General features: G+C 40.6%; 1 protein-coding gene across 1 annotated transcript in view; it reads left to right on the forward strand.

Moving 5' to 3' along the window:
* Positions 1 to 19786, forward strand: part of LOC128718506 (teneurin-m) — a 509672-nt gene that overhangs the window by 33834 nt on the left and 456052 nt on the right. The gene's annotated exons all lie outside the window — the stretch shown is intronic.

A 19786-nucleotide genomic window follows, 5' to 3' on the forward strand; every position in this document is an offset into this window, starting at 1 on the left:
CAATAAACAAATTTCCACTAAGCACCTGCTGCCTGGCTGCTGTTTACGGTCGGTACGACACCAGATGTGTACATGTTGGTGGAGAAGTATATGTGGTGCTTTGGAATGCATGCGACCATGCTGCAAAACACTCCAAACAGCAAATCATAGCACGGGGATCGATTTTCTCCTCGGCAGCAACACATTCCGGTCGCTGTGGGAAATGAGCGGTGGTTGCTTTGTTTCATTTCACACTGGTCACGAACATACCACCGGTTGATGAAGGGTGTGAAAAGTGAAAACAGCGGCGAAGCGATGGGAACGAATGAAAGACAAGTGATTTTGGTGGTCAATGATTTGGAGCGGTGTGTTGGAATCCCAAACTCGTACAATGAAATGCACTTGTGCCAAGGGGTATGAGATGCACAAGGAATAACTATTTCATTGCGAGTGCTAAAGGTAGTTGAATTGGTACATGCTCGATTGGAAGAATTGGAAAACAAGATAAGCCGCTATTTCTATTATTGAAATGCTTTTAGCAAGCCATTTTGCGTAGTCCTTTTAGCAATATTGCGCACCGAACATTATGATTGAAATGTTTTAACGCAAAGTGAAGCATCAAATCTAATTAAATGAATCAATTTTTGTGCTCCTATATGAGGTTTAACTATTTATGAATTATTTACTGACGTGTTCAAATTTGTTCTTCAAGCACCCAAGAGAACAAACGTCAGATATTCAGATTGATCTGGGATTATTTGTTTTAAATTGACGAAATTTTGATTGCGCGTAGGTACTACAAATTAATCGTCTCTGCTTTTAATTGTGGGAATAAGTTTTTGCATCATGGCAACATTCTTACTGAACTTCAGAAGAATAAGGTATTTTTAATTTATTGAACAGCACACTAGCACACTTTAAAACATGTCTAAGCATATACTAAGAGCTATTGTTGAGTAGACTCTCTGTCGTCTATTCGTACCGTATCAATGTTTTCACAATTTCTGCTCAATAAGCTTATGGCACTGTTATTTCTTCCAAAAAGAAAAAAAAAACCCCATCGTATGCAACCATTGCATTACACCAAATGGTTTGTTTGAGATTGATCCGTATGTAAACAATTCCGCTGCGTTGCATAGAGCTTCGTTAACGGTTCGGTTGCAAAAACAGTTTCAGCAAGCGATAAGTCCTTTCGGTTTCAGCACCGGCTCTGGTAATAGAATGAAAATTTGTTGATGCAAGGATTAAAGTCCCCGCAGTGTCTTTCTATTCATTCTTGTCGCTTGCTATGCTCCTTAAAATGGACATCGATGCCCGTTAAATTTTGCTCCAGAGCCTTCACCGAAATCTCGACTCTTTACAGTACGTATGTATCGTCATGGGTGAAAACTGCATCACGTCAACGACAATTCTTCTGGAAAACGGCTCGCTTTTAACGTTGCCTAACGATGCAGCGAACGATGAATGACAAGGTGTGTTTGTAGGAAATGAAAAGAAAACACCTGCCGCTTGCCACACAAAATTTTAGGCAGCCCTGAAAATATGTCTTTCTGATGCAATAAGCTCGAATGTCTTTATTGTTTGCGTGCCGGTTTTGCTCTTCACGCTGGTGAAAGCTTATAAAGCACTACCGGTGAAATTTTAAACCACATGGGATGTACACCTAAAAAGGACACACTTTGTGATGGAAGCGCAACTCTTACGATGTTCTCGCATCTCTCACCTTCACGGCACAGATTTGCTCGTGGGGGAAAAATTAATTTTCCACATTGATTCTGAATGCTTAATCCAACATTCACACCTCATGTTATTCAATTTTCAGTTTTAATAGAATAATCAACCACCCTTTCTTCGCTTGCGTGGCTCGAGTTGCTGAGAACGCAAGGTAGGCCTATAAGCCAAGCCTCAATCATTCTTAACCAAACCGAGCCAGTGTACCGGTGAACCGTTTCTGTGTCGTCAACTACCTAACCCTCCCCGAAAGCATGAGATTGTTTCGCCTTTTTAAACAGTTTCACCAATTCGTTCCTGGCTGGGAAATCCTCCAGTTCGCGGCTCAATTGCTCGCCGTCATCATTTTTCTCGAATGACTTTCTTCCGACACTAACAGGCACGAAAATTGGGTGAAAAGCGTACATCCTACTTTTGCGAGGGGTGCCTAAGAGACAGGTTCGTCATCTACGGCCAGGGATGCAAGGGGCAGTAAAGGATGCCTCAAAATTCTTCATCAGCAATACTCTCATTTGCGCTCCTCGGAGAGATGGGAAATTGTGTGAGGAGTACCTTTTTTTTGCACCATTTTGTTGGAGCGTGCTCTGTAGGAAAACATCACACGTAGGTACCGAAATTAAACACTGTTCCTGTAGCAATGCCTTCGTCTCCACATGCGATAGAGATAGCATGGGGCACCTTCGAACGAAGGGGAAAAGTTTATTAAATTAAATTATATTAAATTAAACCGTACCTCCTTGCCAATTTTATTTCGAACGTTTTGTTTTTGGGTGGTTGGGTGCTGTACCTAGTTCGGTAAATCGGGGTAAACTGGGGTTTTGGTTTTTGGTAGAAACCAACCCATTCTGTTCGGGTAACTGGTGAGATTTTCGTCATCATATCCACCCCAACGCCCAACCTTCAACAGGGTTGGGGCTTCGGGACTTTGGAGATCGAAAGGATTCCTGGTTTGAGAATGCTAGTGGTTAAGCCAGAACAAGGCTTTGGTTCAACAGGAAACTTCCAACGTGAGGTGAGGCAAAAACATGTTCCGAGTTCCCCCTGTCAGAATAACTATGAAATTAAATGTGAAATTTAAAACATTTAAACCAGCGCAGTAAGCATGGGGACCTTTTACTTTCTTAAAGCTGAAAACTAGTGTCTCCATTCCAGAGAGGCTTGAATGTCATAGTTTTAGGGGTGCTTTTTTTCGTATCCATGAAAAACATCTCTTATGGCATTTGTTTTTTGTTACACAGAAAAATGCCGACATAACTGTTTTCCACATTGTCCTTCGATGGTTTTGCCCACAGCAAAAGAACCTTCGTCGGCATGGGTGAAAAATCTGCAACGAAATTCGGAGATTTAGGAACAGGATTAGTTTGTACTTATTAGTTGTTGAGAATAGTTCCACCCCCGATCGTTCTTCGTTGTAGATGGGCTCGGGGCTAACTTTTTCCCCATTAAACAACCCCATAAGGATAAGGGATAAAGGCGATATTTGGAGTTTTTTTGGCGTCCCATCGACTAGAAACACCCTTATCTATCCCACTCCAGCTTCGGTATCGTATATTAAGGGCTGTTTTAATTAAACCTCCCTTAGGCTTGAAATAAATTCAATAACACTGTTATTATCACCGTGTCTGTTTTGCTTTGCCGTCTTGCCAATGCAACTTCCACGCTGTGAAATGCTTGCCCAAGTTGGCAAGTGAAAAATAATGTTTATTGCATTTCTATGTTTTGTTTGGTAAGCGAAAGCACTCCCATCCTTGCTTACACGTCCTCAAGCATTTTTTTTTCAAATGCATAAAAAACTCTTTAAACAATCGTTTGCTCAGTCTGTTGGTAAGAGACAGTGAAAGTAATTGTTTGGCGGTGAAGTACAAAAATAAAAACTATCTCCCCAGTACTGCAGTGCCGTTGTATTCATGTGACTTCCAGCATTGTCTTCTTCACATCTCACCCCGCAAAGCACGCAATTGTTGTCACGCATATGCTCATGGGTTTGTTCCGGTATTTGGCGTCGTGCAATTGTCGACTACCATTCTGTTCACACTCCCGGCGCACTACAAAAAGCGACTCCCCACCTTGGGACGCTGGCAAGAAACATACGCTTTCGGGTGCGATGCATATTAACATATTACAAACGTTTCGTGCCCTTTCGCTTCCCATATCGCACCCGGGATGTTTTTGCCCGAATGTGGTCTCTAGGCTCTCCGTTCCGTGTACCAAACCCTTGCTCAGGATGTCGTTAGCGTAAGCCTTTGTTTTCTGGAGCAAATCTGGAACGGAACGCTACCCATCGGGGAAAGCGATCGCACGAGCTTGTGGTAGATTTGGTAGGAAAATACAACATTGTGCCAAACTCGTACCAATGCTTCGCTGTGGAAGAAGTTGGTACCGCGCCTGTAAAAGCTTGTAGAACGTGTTTGATTTTCCGGCCAGTGCAAACGTTCACAAATTCGCACATCAGTTGTGAAAAAGGGCAACAAGCGTACAACGGTTGCTCGCTTTTCGTTCGTTTACTTTCCAAGGCCCTCCTCCTCGGCCCCAACCGAGCAGGGCCCAAGAATGGTTGACTGGTGTTAACTTTTCCCGTTTTTCAGAATGCTCCCATTGCAGCTCCCCGATAGCCGTGGTGCGACAAGACGCTACACTGGAAGGGGGAAAGATTTTCCGATTGTGGTTGCGGGCGTGAATCGTATCGTTCGAGTGGTGGCACCAATGCTTTGGCGAATCTCACTCATTGATCCAGTGGGAATGTGAGGATGGAGCGTTTTTTGTAGTTGATGCTGTTGTAGTCGTACTTGTTGGGTTTAGTAACGGTTGGAGGAATCAGTGCCGGTAGAAAGTAAACAGCGTTTTTTTTTTGGAAAGAAAAGCACTGAGAGTGAACAATTTAAATGCTTTGAGGTTTACTTGGTATGTATTTTTCCCATTTCATGCACTTATGATGAAAGTGAATGATAAGGATTTTTAAAACATTTCAGAAAGTAATAGCTGTCTTTGCAAGTGCTGATCCAGAAAGTATGTAAAGCGTTCAAGCGGCAATTTGAATTATTTTATCTGTTGCTGTCTTTTGCTTTATTGTTGTTCTACAGAAGAGAAGTCTAATTTTAGCCAACCAATATCAGAAACGAATATAAACGACAATGTTTGAAATAGATTTTGTGCCATTTTGAAATTAAATAACTGATGAAGTCGAATATTCTCTTCGAAAAAACATTGGAAACCCATCAATAGATGGCGCTAGCAGTCTCTTCTGCAAGCTTTGAGCGAAGTAGATACGTCAGGATACTTTTAAATATTTAATTTTCAAAATAGGCTAACAGAGAAGTAAAACCCGAGTTAAAAAACTATATTTCATCATGCCAATCATAAAGGGTTCAAATCATTCCATTTTGCATATCCAATTGGATGTATGTGCCATAATAGTGACAACACACATCACAAGCACACGCTCGAGTATTCTAGAACGTGTTGCAGTGAATCGCTTCGAGCGTTCGTGTATGCCGTTGGTTTGTTAAACGATTTATTGCCTGTGAGTATACAATTTGAATAAAATTCAAATTAATTCAGACAAACAAGCACAAACCTGGCGTACGTACCCTGTTGCACCCTTTTTCATTCGACAACGTGATTGTACGGTGTGTGCGTGAGAGAGCGCGCCAACTTTTATTGGTACCTATCGCTAGATAGTTTTTAACTTCAACACTCACTTGAAGGCCGAAGTTGATTTACATGGTTAGTTTTTTTCTACACGAACCTAATTTTAAATAAAAAAAAAACAATGAGGAAAATACGAAGGGGAAACTGTAATTCTGACGCGGTCGGGAAGGGGCAAAGCACGCTCGCTAATACCCATTCTATCACCCTAATTATTCTCCTCAAATCCTCAACACACAGCGCGGTTTGAAGTTCCCCGGGACCAGAACTAGACACGACATGGAAAAAAAAACTGTAGCACGCCTAATAACAGCACCATTCACCCCTGGCGCGTACCGGTCTCAGCAAACGAACTGCTGCTGTCTGACATGATTTTGGGTTAGTCTTTTGGACTTGAATAGCTTGAAACCGTTCTTGAAAGCGAGACAACTGGTAACACATTTGGTACTGTTTCAATTTCGTTTGGTAGATTAAAAAACGGAATCGGAATAGATGGATCCGGATGAAAAGGAGACAAAATACGCAACGGATGAAGTTTCCCTGTGATGAAACCCTTCGGAAAGGATTCGAAGCATTAGCCATTTTTTTGTAAGGTTTTCTTTTACGTCCCAATAGAATTGGTCTGAGATGCCTCACAAACGAGACCTGAAAAGCTGTTCTAAGCAGAAGGGGGTTTTCCTGGTGGAACGTGGAATGTTTCTGAGCGGTACCGCCTATAGAACACAAAGTGAAAAAGGGTGTAGCAGGGAGTCTGTTATTACAGCAGTGCGGATTTATTTTATTACAACTGACGTTTCATTTGAAAACTATTTACCCTTTGCTAGTCCCGATTGGCAAACGGGGTGTCGTGCGACATTGAAAGAAAGGCCATTAGTGGAGAAATAAAACAGCAAAAAAGATAGTCGTTTTTTTCACCCAGTTTTTGCAATAAACAATGCCACAAATATCAAAGAAACTGATTAAGCAGAATAAATTAATTTTTTTTAAATTTCACTATATTGTTGTTATTGTTTTTATAGAGACTTTGAGCTGGGCAGATATTTAACCATTTTGTTTAGTTAATTTATAATTTATTTAGCATTACTATCATCGATATGTTAATTTATTATCATTTCGTGGTTTGTAACGAACAAAAACTCGACAAAAACTAACAAATAAAAAATAAAATGTACTGAATATTGTATTATTTTAAGAGACTTTTTAAATAGTGCGACTCTATCTTGAGACATTACAAAAAAAACATCTATTACTCCTTTTCTATGAATTCGTTCAATCAAATTTATGGATGAACCTATGAAGGCGAATTCAAATCAGAAAAGAACCTTAAGACCATCAATTGGTCGTAATGCAAACAAAGTACCATTGCGCTTTATTAGCACGCCTTGTTAAGCACTCAAACGACTTGCTCGGGCTATGCGCTACCGTAGACAACGAACCTTTACGAGTACCATAAACGAGTATACCGTTTGGAAAATTAAATTTCCTTCCAGTTACTTCTCGTCGTGGTGCTGTGCAGAAGCAACCGAAGCTTGTAGAAAATTCGTTTAGCGATGAAAATCTTGCGCCACTTCTTTGCTACAACCTTTCTCCTAACAAACGGCAGCCAGAGAATCGCGTCGGTGGTGCAATTTGTGGTACATTTCCGAACTGCAACTGGAAGGACGGTACGGTTGGTACACCGAAAAAACAACAACCATAAATAAGAACGTGTACATTCATCGGGTACGTGTGGGTACACACGTTCCATTTTGCTCTGGATTTGTAAGCGTCGTTGCACGGGGGGTAAAAAACAATGGAAAATGATGTCGTCCGCATACTTGCCCTGCCGTTGTTTCGGACCGAGTACAAGTGTCCGAATGGTTTATATCTTAAGAAAACGACACCACACACCGTCTTGGTTGAAGATAATTCTTAAGTTTTTCCATCCCCACACTGCTGCATGTGGGAAGAGTTGGTCTCGTGTCAGGAAGTAGAGGAGCACTAGGAAGTTAAAAGGGTTTCCGTCGGTTTTGCTGATTGCAGTGTGACTTTCCGCAGTCTGCAAGACGACACACACACACACTCACCCACATTGTTTGGGGCTTTGTTTTATGTTTTTAATGTGTACATGTTGCAGTGGCGCTGCTGATGTTCCCCGATAAAGCGCTACATTGTTGTACGCTGTGGAAAGGTTTTGCGTCCTCGAGAAAAAGGATGTCCGTTTGTTTGGGGTTTATAATGTGTTTTATTAGGAGCCCGGATGAGACGGGCCTCGTTAGGCACGGTATCGTCGTGTTGGAGTCACACACAAAAAAGACATGAAGATATGTAATGAAGTGAGTCCAGGAACCTGACTTCCGAGGTGTTTTCCCTTTTGCTGTATGGGAGCGATGAAGCGCTAGGTGCTGATAATACATTTCGCTACCATTTGTTTCTTTAAGGAATGTTTTCAAATCTCTACCAAGATGAAGGTCCTTATTGAGGAAAAGTCTTTCCCTCTCTTACGCCGGTATTTCTTTATCATTGAAATGAATGCTTAAAAAATAATCCCATTCGCAATGGGAGCACCTCATCCCAATCGTGTAGAGAACGATCATTTTCCCAAGGGTTTTGCGCTATTAATCATTTCGATAAAGCGCACCGGTAAGCCTTTGGGACTCGTGCAACTCTTACGTACAACCCAGATAGCACTAGCTATGAAAAGGGGACAAAGGGACACAATGAGCTTTTTTTTCTAACACTCCTAACAGCAAAAGGAATTAATTTCTTGATTTGCTCACAAGGCTATTTTCAGCGCCAAGGAAGAGCATCTAACAAATGTCTTCATAATTTCCATCCGTCCTGGTTCGTACTTTTATCGCAGCACAATCACGGTAGCAAACAGCAATGTTAACAATGAAATGCCCACTACGGAAGGGTGCCGGATGATTGAGTGGTGATAATTAAGGTCCGCCAGCGAGATTCCGGCCTTCGTAAGCAAAATAATACCGAGAATAGTTGACTGTAAAAGAGCAATTGACACATAATTGTCACCTGTGATTGTTTAAAAACCTGGTGTGATTAATGATGAAGTTATTACAACCGCTTTCGTGGTGCCATTTTGATATCCCCAAGCCAAGTGGCAATTACTGCCCAGGAAAAGGCAAAAGATGCGAAATTACAAATTGTACCTTCTGTATTTGTGTCGTGGTGATAAAAACCTCATTCTCACTTTTCCAAACTAATTGGCCGACCTTCGGTTTTTTTTTTCTCTCTTGGTGGATTTGGGTGGATATTTATTCGATTAAAGGCGTCATGTCACCCACTAATGGCTTTCCGAAGCCACATGTCACCCATAAATAGTGAAAGATTTAGCAGTCATGCGGTCGTTTTATAGTAGATTGTGGAGGAAGAATGGTGAAAGAATCTTTTCCCTGTAGCAGTGTCGAGTGGGATTGCTACCGTACTACAAGTTGGATTTTATTTCGAATCCCTGGCTCTAAGACTTCCCAATTAACTTCCCGCCTTTGGAAGTCATCCGTCCATGAACAGGGTGTTCCGTGTTTCCGTTTTGGACAGTTTCATCACCCTTCGATAGGATTCGAATTGAAGGGACAGAAATGTGTCATCGTTAGCGAGAAATGAAACACCCACCGCTGTACCGGAGAAGGATCGAAATCAATGCTAGATAGTGTCGTTATTAACTGCTTTCGGACAGGGAAAGCCCTGGTGACACATTTCCCTTTTTCACCAGATGTACGCTCGGATATTCGATATTTAATTCCGAATATGTTTCTCAGATTTTTGTGACATTTGTGGGGTAATGAGGGACGATAATGATTTTCATTGATGTGCTGAAAATTGAGGGTTTGAGAGAAAATACTAAATGCTAGTTGTCTCTTTAGGCTTCCTGTTATTTAAGTCATTAAAATAAAAAAAAAATATTAAAACATCAATTCGTCGATTTCATAAATGAAAAATCTAATGTAATCCAATAACATATTTTATTTCTCTTGTTTATCTTATTTCATGAATATCGTTACAGTTAGGTATGGCACTGTACATCTTCCATTAGAAATAACGAATTATCATTCAATTACTATTTCTTTATTGCGCGAAGTATGCAATTTCTTATGTTGAGTACCCTCAGCGAAAAAGTGCCTCTCAGATGGGGTAAAGTGAGAAAACTTCTGTTCTGAAATCGCACGCCTATGCAAACCATCCAGCATGGCCCTACAACGGCCTGTGAGCTGTATAGTTGCTTACCGTGCTTGACTGAAGGTTCGTTTTAACTTCCATTAACAAGATGAAAATTCGCCTCGCTAGCCCGTAAAGTATTCAACTTTCTTTCACCGTTGTTGACTGGACTGACGGAAGCAAGCATCACTGACAGCACCGCCATGTGATTGCCGTGCCGGCAGCTTGCTGCAGTGATTCCATCGCTATTGAAACGTTTTCATCGGAACGGCCGACGTCCTTGCGTAAAGTCGAAATGGAAAAGTAAATATTTGCTCGTCAAATTCACTTCAGCCTGGCCCGTGCGCGAGCATGGGCTGATAAAATGGGACGGAGAAAAGCGGACACGCTCCGGCAAAAAGTTGGCACCAGTCTGTAAACGGGACCACTTTGGAGTGCCACTAGCGTGGTAAGTGAAATTTTTGGTGCAAAACTAACAGTTATGATTGAACCACCGACTGCGGCACACGGCCGGAAGGTGCCATATTGCAGGCAATGCCATTCAGCTAACGGTTGCAATCGCTCTAATTGAATCACATCAACGATAACGACCTCGTCGATGGTTGAGAAGTGGACGCCCCGAAACTGTCGGGACATTGTGCCGATGTTTGATTTTCCCTTGTTTTGGGAGAATTGTTTTAAATCGGTTTTTGGAAAATTGATCGTATCGACTTCGGCATTATGGTTTGGGTCTGAGCACGAGCGCTTAAGTCGGGCTGGGACGCACGCCACAGTAATAAGCCTAAGAGGATTTGTGCTAGTTTTTCAATTTCGTTGAGCACACGCGCGTGATCCGAACGCTGGAAGCACCCGGAAGCGGAAATGGGACACCTAACAGCGTCGAGTACGACACGTGCCCTATTGCGTCCACAGCTGATGAACGTTTTGAGTAATGTTTTCATCCTTACTTACTGCGAGCGCTCTCGAACGAGTCAATGAGTGGCCAAATTAGACACATTCCTACGGAACAATATTGTGAATAACGATGGTACCATTGGTGCGATCTTATCACAAACCGGGAAGAAAGTCGATTGTAATCATTTCAACGCAATGGTTAAAAGTAAAAGTCACCCCACCGTGAGACGACAAACGATACCAAAAAGGATCTTCGCACAATCGGATCATCACACCGACCGGGTGCTGGTCGCTACCGGGCAAAAGACGGCAAAAGAATGGTTAAATCGCGCGATTGCAATCGGAAGCTGAACTCGTGCCAAGAGCGTTGTGCGAATTGCAACATGTGTCCGCAGTGCCATTTTAAATCCTGCAGCATACTGTTGAAGCTCGCGGAGGGTTGTACCGTGTGACCAACGTCACTGTACGTCGTCTGAATGTAACCAGAAGAGTTTGCTAAACAGTATCAGGCTGTCGGAGGGTATTCCGGTTATGAAGGCATGAAGCGTATGACGTTTCTGATGGATTAAATGCCAGTTAACGCTTGAGGGAAGCATATAATTGAATATTCTTAGAGGAATATTTAGGAGGAAAAGTAGGTTGGATCAACATGCATAATTGAATAGTTTCACCTTATGGAAGGAAATGGAACATGGTTTACTTGTTGCCATTTATCTTATTCTATTTGTTAAAGATTATTTACACGAGAACTATCGAATCAGTCACTTTGGCTGTAAAACTTGATATGTATCACATTAACATATGAATTTAAATATTCCTTCTACTATTCATGACTTTTAAACGTCAATTCTGTTTAAAAAAACCTGATTCTGCCATTGATTTATAAAGTAACGTTCAATAAAAATGTCAAAGAACTTGGTAGTTGTAGGATTTAACCACGAAAATCGAGTTGGACAATTAGAATTAAATTGTTTTAAACATTGGACAGATAAAAAGTATAAATCATTTTTCGCTTATTCGTAATTTTTTTGGATAACTTCAAAGATTTTGAATGTGTTTAAATATTGTTTGAAGTTCTGTTGTATGAAAGTTATGCATTAGCTACAATGGAAATAATTATAAACGTATTTTTTGTAATAAATAATAATAAAAATAATTAATATAAATTCATAATCAGATGGTCCAATAAAAATTAATGGTTCGGTAGTTCTTGTGATAAAGTTAATTTTGCAGTAAAATTGTTGTAATAATGTTTAAAAGATCACTTTTCCAGTTTTTCATTGCAATCCTTTTACTAACTTTTACGTGTAATTTTTCATGAATTTGTGACATTTTAGGAACTTATGTTTAAAATTAACAAATATTTTATTTGTAAATTTTGTCAGTATTTAGCCTTCAACAAAAAAAATAAACTAATTGAATTTTTGTAAACGTAATCTGTTTTTAACATTTTTGTTTTATTACCGCCAGACCTGCCAAGCCGTACATCTTGTTGTTTCGAGCTTGTTTACTTTATATTTCCCCTTGATAGATTGATAAACAATATTACGCCAATCGTTTACCGTCATGATATCTTAGCACATCTAAATCATGCTCCCAAAACATACTGATTTTTGTTGACACAAACATATTCTTTGATATTCGAGTTCCATCAATCTTCCTCATGAAAAGTTGGAATCCACAAACGTCGTTAATCGAAGCAATTTTCTTATCAATCCTCGAGGGAGTTTCCCATCCACGGACAAACACGGAAATGATTCCATCACGCTCGAGGTACGGTGGAATTCATTTCCATCGAGACCGCGTATACGAAACAATAAACCCACGCACGATTTGTAACATTTAAATATTCGCCTTTTTCGGCACGTGAGATTAGCTTGCTTTCTATTGCCAAGCGAAGTAAGGCGAGAAATCCTCACATGGGCACACTCCCTACGGAAGGGATTCGCATGAAAAGGAAGAATTGTTCACTTTCGGCGTAGCATCTTATTCAAATTTTACGAGCATATTTTGTTTGCGCTTTGCCGGTTTGATGGGTGACGGCTTATTGCTTTCGTGGAGATATGTGCAGATTTTATACCATTACTGTCAGTCGTACCTGCAGATCGCGTTTTGGCCGAATGCGACATCCGAGAAGTCAAATCAATCGAATCAATTCGCACTTTTTCGCAAACCGGTGCATAAATTCCACCCGCAAGCCCACATAATGAAGGCTGGGTTTGCTTCCGGGTGGAATGTTCGCCCATTTTCAATAACACAGGATGGGTGCCAAGATTGTCACACTTGTGGTGCGGTGGAAAAATATTTTCCCCCGATTCATGCACCAGCACCAGCTGCCGTCAGTCAGTCAGTCAGATTTTCGTCAACAAAAATTGGGTTCAATTGGCGAGCCCGATGCCGGTGAGGTGCGAAACGTGGGAAAACGAAATCCTTCTTAACGTCAATTTCACCTGTCACACGCACACGGTGCACTCCACGAGCGACTCCAAAAGGGAAGGTTTTTTTGGCACTCAAATCTTTTCCCCGCTTGGTTGTACCGGTGGGAGTGCAAATTTGTATAATTTTGCATTCAATTGCCTTGACGCTGGGCGCTGGTGTTTGTCGCGTGGTGGAAAAGAAAAGCGCACCCTTTCGACAAAGAGCAGTTCAGAATCGTTCTAAACCTAAGCTGGGATGTGTAAGCGACAGTGTGCCGGAGATGTAGTAGGGAGAGAAAAATACATGAACGAATGACAGTGGCAAAAGCTGGCAGAAAAACAAAACCCCATAACTCGCAGCATCATTCGCCACCATCCACAGCTTTCCAGCTCAGCCGTAGCCGATTTCTACCCTGCAGCAGGAAGCGGGACGTTTCACACCTGAGAGAAATTGTAAAAGCGAGGTAGAGTAACGTCAGGGAAGTAAAGGGAACCAAACGCCATACGAGAAACGTGGCTGAAAACAAACATAAATATTTCATGAAGACTAATCTCATTGAAATTCAGCGTGTTATGGCAGCAGTTGCGCGAGGTTACAGGACGTGTTGAAGAAGGCACCAGCCAGAACCTGGCATCGCTCACAAAAAAGTGGTATAAAATTTGCAACGGGCCCGAAACAACGATGGAAAATCAGTCACTTGTGCTCGGGCAATGCTCGATAGACAGATTGAGGCGGCCAGGCGACAGAAAAACGACATAAACCTTCACGAGCGCCCCATCGTCCTTGTGAGGCCTGCCTCTCGGTGTAGGTATGGAATGGAATAACGCACGCAGGAATGCGCTAAAAATTGAGTGTGAAATAGACATTTCATACTTTTGTGTTGTAAAATCCACAAAAAAATGCTCCTCTTCCCGACCCCGATTTCCCGACAGGAACTCTAAATGCTTTCCATTCGTTAAGAAAACACGTTATGGTTTTGGCATCGTTTACAGCTCTTTGGCCGGGAAATAAAAAAAGAAGTGTTTGTTAACTTCTAGCGACATTCGATAGGTGTTTTTTTTCGGGTTGTCAGAAAACAAATTAAGTCACACAGGGATGAGTGATGCCACCAATGGTAAACTTCTGGTAAACCAATGGTAAAAAGCAGACTTCTTTTTTTCTGTATTGCATGGCGCGATGTCATAAAACATAAAAAATATGCTGTCTAAACGTATGCTTTCATCTGCACTCCTGCCAACACGTCAACCTTCCAACGTGGGCTTATGATTAAAATCATAAATATTACCGCGCCAAAATGTGGCACTTAATCATGTCAATAAACCAAATCCATCGTACGACCCGTACGATCTGGGGTTATTCCCGTAGCAGAGTAAAATAGTAGCTCAACACCCAGCTCAAATTGAGCGCTTTGGAATATATGGCCAGTGTGGTGTCATGTTGTAGGTGGAGATTTTTTTATTTTATGATGTCACTCCAAGAATGTTCCTCACTGTATTCGTCTCTTTAGGTTGCCAAAAGCACCCGTGCTTATGTTGTGATGCTCTCTAGTGGAGGAAAAAGAAAGTTCTGTCCTATGATTGTGCAGATTTTTTATATGTTGAGTAAATCATATCAAGTGGGAATGAAAATACATTTTGTCAAAAGATATGAATTTTTAATATTTATCATCAAATGAGTTATATGAGATTGAAATCTATCAAAGCTCAGGACCTGTCGATAAGAGCCAATCATATAGATATATTCAGAAAAAAAACATTCGGACCATGTGTCGACTCATTAGTACGTAGATCTCTGAACATCCGTCAGTCGACTCCAAAAAAATGGTAAATTCTCTTTAGAGGTTTACAAACTCTACTGTAGTTGACAAATGACTTTTAAACACAAATTAAGAAATAGGAACTCAAAAAAATATTGCTGAAAACGCTAGATAGTCCTAATGTTTATGATAAGTGACTCCAGAACAATTCATTCTGAAAAAGTGTCTTAGATTTCTTAATATCTTATTCTCTATAAAAAATAGAACAGCACATATGATTTTTTAAAAATCGTCTTTAATTAGTAGCTATTTTGATGCCTTATAAAACCATTACCGTAAATTTATGACCTTCCTTATTAAAGTTCACTAGCCAATCATTACTTTAAAGGAAAGCGGTACTAAAAAGAAGGAAACAGGACAAGGGTAAGGAAAACTATACCAAAACTGAAGAAAACGCCGTTTTCCTGTGCCGTGACGAAAGGAAATGAACTTCTTTGCTCCGATCTTCTTCAATTGCATTCCCACCCAAAACTGGGTAACATTTCGCGTTAAAGGTGAATTTCTGGCACGCACAAGGGACATCGTTTCACGCTCCTTTCGATGGTTTTCGAGCTACCTCCAGGAAAAAGGGTGCTCCTTCCATTCAATTGGTATTTGTGATGTAATGCTGCTGGATGGGGGCAAAGAAACATGCCTTGCTCGTGGAGCGAGTTTACACTTTCTAATGAATTAAAATAATGCTTCACGGTGAAGAAAGCAATAAGCGGCTGATGTAGGAGACAGCATATTTTGGTGTGGAAGCCTATGTGCGAACGTTTCGGTTCCGCGCGATGAGACAACTTTTGGTGCGGTGGAAAAGAAAGTTAAAGGTATTTTTATTGGTGTCGAACATAAATTCCAATAGTTGTTTTAAGCGTGCCAGAGAAGGTAGCGTGGTTTTTTATTCATACCAATAGGTGTGGTACTCGCGGAACGACTTTTCCGGTTGATTTTGTGGGCAATAAATAATGTTAAATTAAATTTTGTTGCCCTGACTGCAGAGAGGGGAGTGATATAAATTTATTTAAACTTAACGGTGTTTGTCGATCGGTGATCCTGAAAGGATGTGTACCGTACCGGGTGATGAATATTAATTTGAAATTCCACATGACAATTGATGAATAATATTTCAGTTTTCGATGAAAACAACTGAAAAATATGTTGAAAAGATGAGAGTTTTTAAGCAGGTTTGAAGAATTTAAGTTTGTTAGTATATTTTGTGCTTTAAACCTAACTAAGTGACAACATCAAGCTAAATAAAATTGGAAATTATCAAAAATAATTATGTAATTTCCCACTGCAAATAAATCTTTTCAGGAATAAAGTTGCTTGAAAACTAATATTCTAAACGTCTGTAATTGTACTGTAGTTGACAATTATTTTCATGATACTTGAAACAGAAAACACTGATTTGAGAGTGTTTGAATGAAAAAATCTTAACTTGAGGCAATGTGCAATAAATATGATATTATTTAAATTAAAATTAAAAAAAATATATTAAAAAACACTGAAGTATCGTTCTCGTAGCCTATACTTTAGAATTACAGAACAGAACCAAAACCTAACTACCAAAACATACTACGTGCAGAACAATCGGCAAAAATAGGATAACAAGCGGAAAACCAAATGATTGACATTATTACAAAATGTTATATTAACATCAAGTACTTGAGGTACCAACCTTAAAATTAGTTTTGTTTATGACAAAAAATGAATCATCATTAATGGTAGGATTTAAAAAAGCTTCATTAAGGAACGATAACTTTGTGTTAACATTCACATTACAATCACCTGTAAAATTGATAATTTTTCCGCATATTGATTTTTAGGTGAAACAACAAAAAAGTCATAGGACTTTAAGAAATTCGTTCAGTTACCTTTTTTCAAAAAGGTTCAGCTGTATATAGACATACGAAGAGCTAAGTCGTTGAAATTCGGTAATGAATTATTATGATAACATGCTCGAAATCTCTTCTCATATCATGGCGTTGATGTTATCTCACGTGAAATCTTCATCAAGGATCACGTTTATGATACTATCTCAAACCATCCTACCTCGGCGGATCAGTTGCGATCAATATTGCTCTGCTGCTGGTTCATTTTCATTAGCTTCTACCGTGTCACCCCTCAGCCGAGTGCGTTGTGATGCATTATGTTTATGCAAATTTCATCGCTCATTCGTTAAATTGTCCATGACTCGGTCGGTTAATGGGAAACTGAGCATCACGAAATTCGAGCCCGTACAGCTCGTGCGACAATTTATGTGCATTCGCCCAATTGTCCCCGGTGTAACTTGATCCGGATTTATTTTCCACCAATCGCGCACAAAAAACGTATCCTCCACCGGGGGAAGGAATTGCACACGCTGTGAACCGTGAAAAAAGGAACACACACGGAACGCGCACTGAAAGTTTTTCATTTCGCGGTGCATTGCCCTTGAAAGCGGATAAAACGCGGTACAGGAGGTAAACACCGGGCCGGCTTTTGTTGCCGCGGCGAGCAGCGATGAAAGAGGGAATTAACAACATTATTTACAAACAACGGCTCATAAAAGATTTCAAAACATGCGACTCTCGGTTTGTTATTTTTGGGTCAGTTTTTGTACGATTCGGCAGGGAGTACCATGTGTGCGTGTAATGATTTGTGTAGAAAAAATGTTACTTTTTCCCTGTTTGTAGAAAACGGTAAGCACAGGAAGAAAGTTTCATCGAAACAGAACACAGCTAATGAACCCTCCTGGGTTGTGACGGGTGGTGTTGAAAAATGAGCTCACTGTGCAGAATAAATGTGAATTCAATAGCAGTAAACTGCATAATGCATTTCGAGTCAACGTGGGTTTGCATCGGTACTCAAGAGAGCCTCGAGCGATGCGCGCAGTCCAGGGGAAAAAGGCATTGCCAATGAAAACATTCAAAAAAGTCCCATCCGGCACCCTTGGCAAACGATCGAACCAATGTCCAGCATAAGTGACGGTGGTAGACCGGGTTCGTACAGGCCGTTTTTCATCCAATCCGACATTGAAGTGACAATTTCTTTTTGCTCGCCTAGCCGGCATTGAATCCGCGGAGGGATAAGGATAATAATGATGGCAACAACACGCCGAGGGTTGATCCTTGTTGAAAGGTAGGGATTTTATTGGGGAACGGCTAGACCGTGACACCCTATGCACATGCACTCGGCGCTAAATGCATCTTGTTTTTTTTTCTATTCTCCTCACGATAAGCAATAATAGAAACACTCACTTGCTTTATTTCGATTCGATAGTTTGCAGCACGGAAGGCCGGATCGCCGGAAATAGCAGACGATAGGGAAGGAACGGATGACTATATTTCAACCGAACCTTACACACCGCATCGAGCGGGACCCTTGCAGAATGAACCACACAGTCGGCAAAGGAACGACAATCAGACAAGGGACGACAGAAAGGTGCCGATTCTGTGGGCAACAATGGAACGGTAGCGTTACGCACGACAGTTACATGATCCTTTTTGTGCATGTGTGGATGACCTCACTGTTTTCATTTCACGCCGTTGCATCCGTGCCCGTGAGGGTCTTTTTGCCGGCTGCTCTAAGCTCGGCAGCACCCTAAGCATGGTAGCACGGGAACTTGTGGGATCTCCGCCAGGGTGCTATTAACGTCAGTTTGGTGGTGATGTACGAGCTTGTGAAGGAATTGCCATCAAACTGGGCCAAAAATTGGCCATTTATGAGACGTATGACTGTATAGGTGAAAGATTTTTTTTAAAATAGGAAACTGTTTTCCCCAAATTTAAACGACCTTCTGATTTTGCGTTGTTTTTGTAAACCCCTGCAGGGCGCAAAAAGGTGTGATTGAATGAAATTTTCGTTTGTAACAATAGCTTTCACTAGTTCAAAGCGCCTTAGGCTTAAAAATGTGGTGACAGTCAGGGAAAGGTGTGAAAATCGATTTTCGCAAATTAAGGTTAAATTTGTATCGTTGTCATAAATGGAATTTAAGCTTTTATTCGTTTAACCAGAAGGTTCCAAAGGCATTTTTGGATGTGTAAAATAAGTATACTGATTACATAAAAATCCCGAATGACAATTGTTGGAAATAAATATTTATTAAAATCAAATCAAAATTCAAAACTTAATTCAAGTATCTTTGAGTGTGTATGCTAATGGTAGCACTGCCTATCCAACATACAAAATTGTTTTCCGTTTCAATCTTAAAAATCACTACGATTTCGAGTTACTCAGTGTATATTCCTACTGGGAAAATACGTCCAAAAACCGTAAGAAATTTTTTTTTTGATTATCTTCTTCTGGACGTCTACACAGTAGAATTACACAGTAGTCTCCACAGCAGACACTTCAAACAATTCGTATTCTCGTTGTTTACTGATACAACAATAAATTCCTTTCCTCATACAAATAAAACTATTATTTTCCTTACCATCGTTTGCTTTCCGTTCCACTATAGCACTCACTTGCAGATAGAGACCAAAATACTAACCACGCAGCGCTGTTGTTGACTGGGAATCGAAAAGATAGTTGTTTCACAGTTTCACACCTAGATGGCGCTAGTAGTAATGGTTCTGTTTTTGGAGTAGAACCGTACCAGAGCTGTGCTAATGCTTTTTACATTGGAAGGATTTTTATCGTTTATTAGATTTACATAAATATTTTACAATTTAAGATCAGATTTAATATTGGTTGCGGGTAGGAAACTAGACATATAAATTAAATTCTTTAGGTACGGCGTTAAACAAACATTTAACAAAGATGCATTATCGTTTTTTTTTTCATCACTGCTCAGCGCCCAAGTGACAACAATAAATGTTTAATTAAAAACTCGAAAGATTATCCCATCGGTGAGCAGTACAATCTATTGCCAGGCCCAACCAAAAGTGGTTAATCCTTACACAGTTCGCTGCCGTTGATAACATCGTTGCCTCGCTGTCTCCGGCGTAACCGAATCTGGAAGGGTCTTTAAATTAAATCCCATTGACCGATAATTTTCCCATTCCACACCCATTCGTACGGTGGCGACTAATCCTTCGGTGTGATTTTTAACACCAGTTTAACTATCTTAAAAACAGCCCTTTTAACAAGCCATGGAAGCCCATTTTCTACAGCAAAACCCGATTCCAAATGCTGCCATATCATGTATCCCGGTTTCGCTACGCGCCCCGTAACGCTCACGAA

This window comes from Anopheles marshallii, chromosome 2 (genome assembly GCF_943734725.1).
Source record: "Anopheles marshallii chromosome 2, idAnoMarsDA_429_01, whole genome shotgun sequence".
Taxonomy (NCBI): domain Eukaryota; kingdom Metazoa; phylum Arthropoda; class Insecta; order Diptera; family Culicidae; genus Anopheles; species Anopheles marshallii.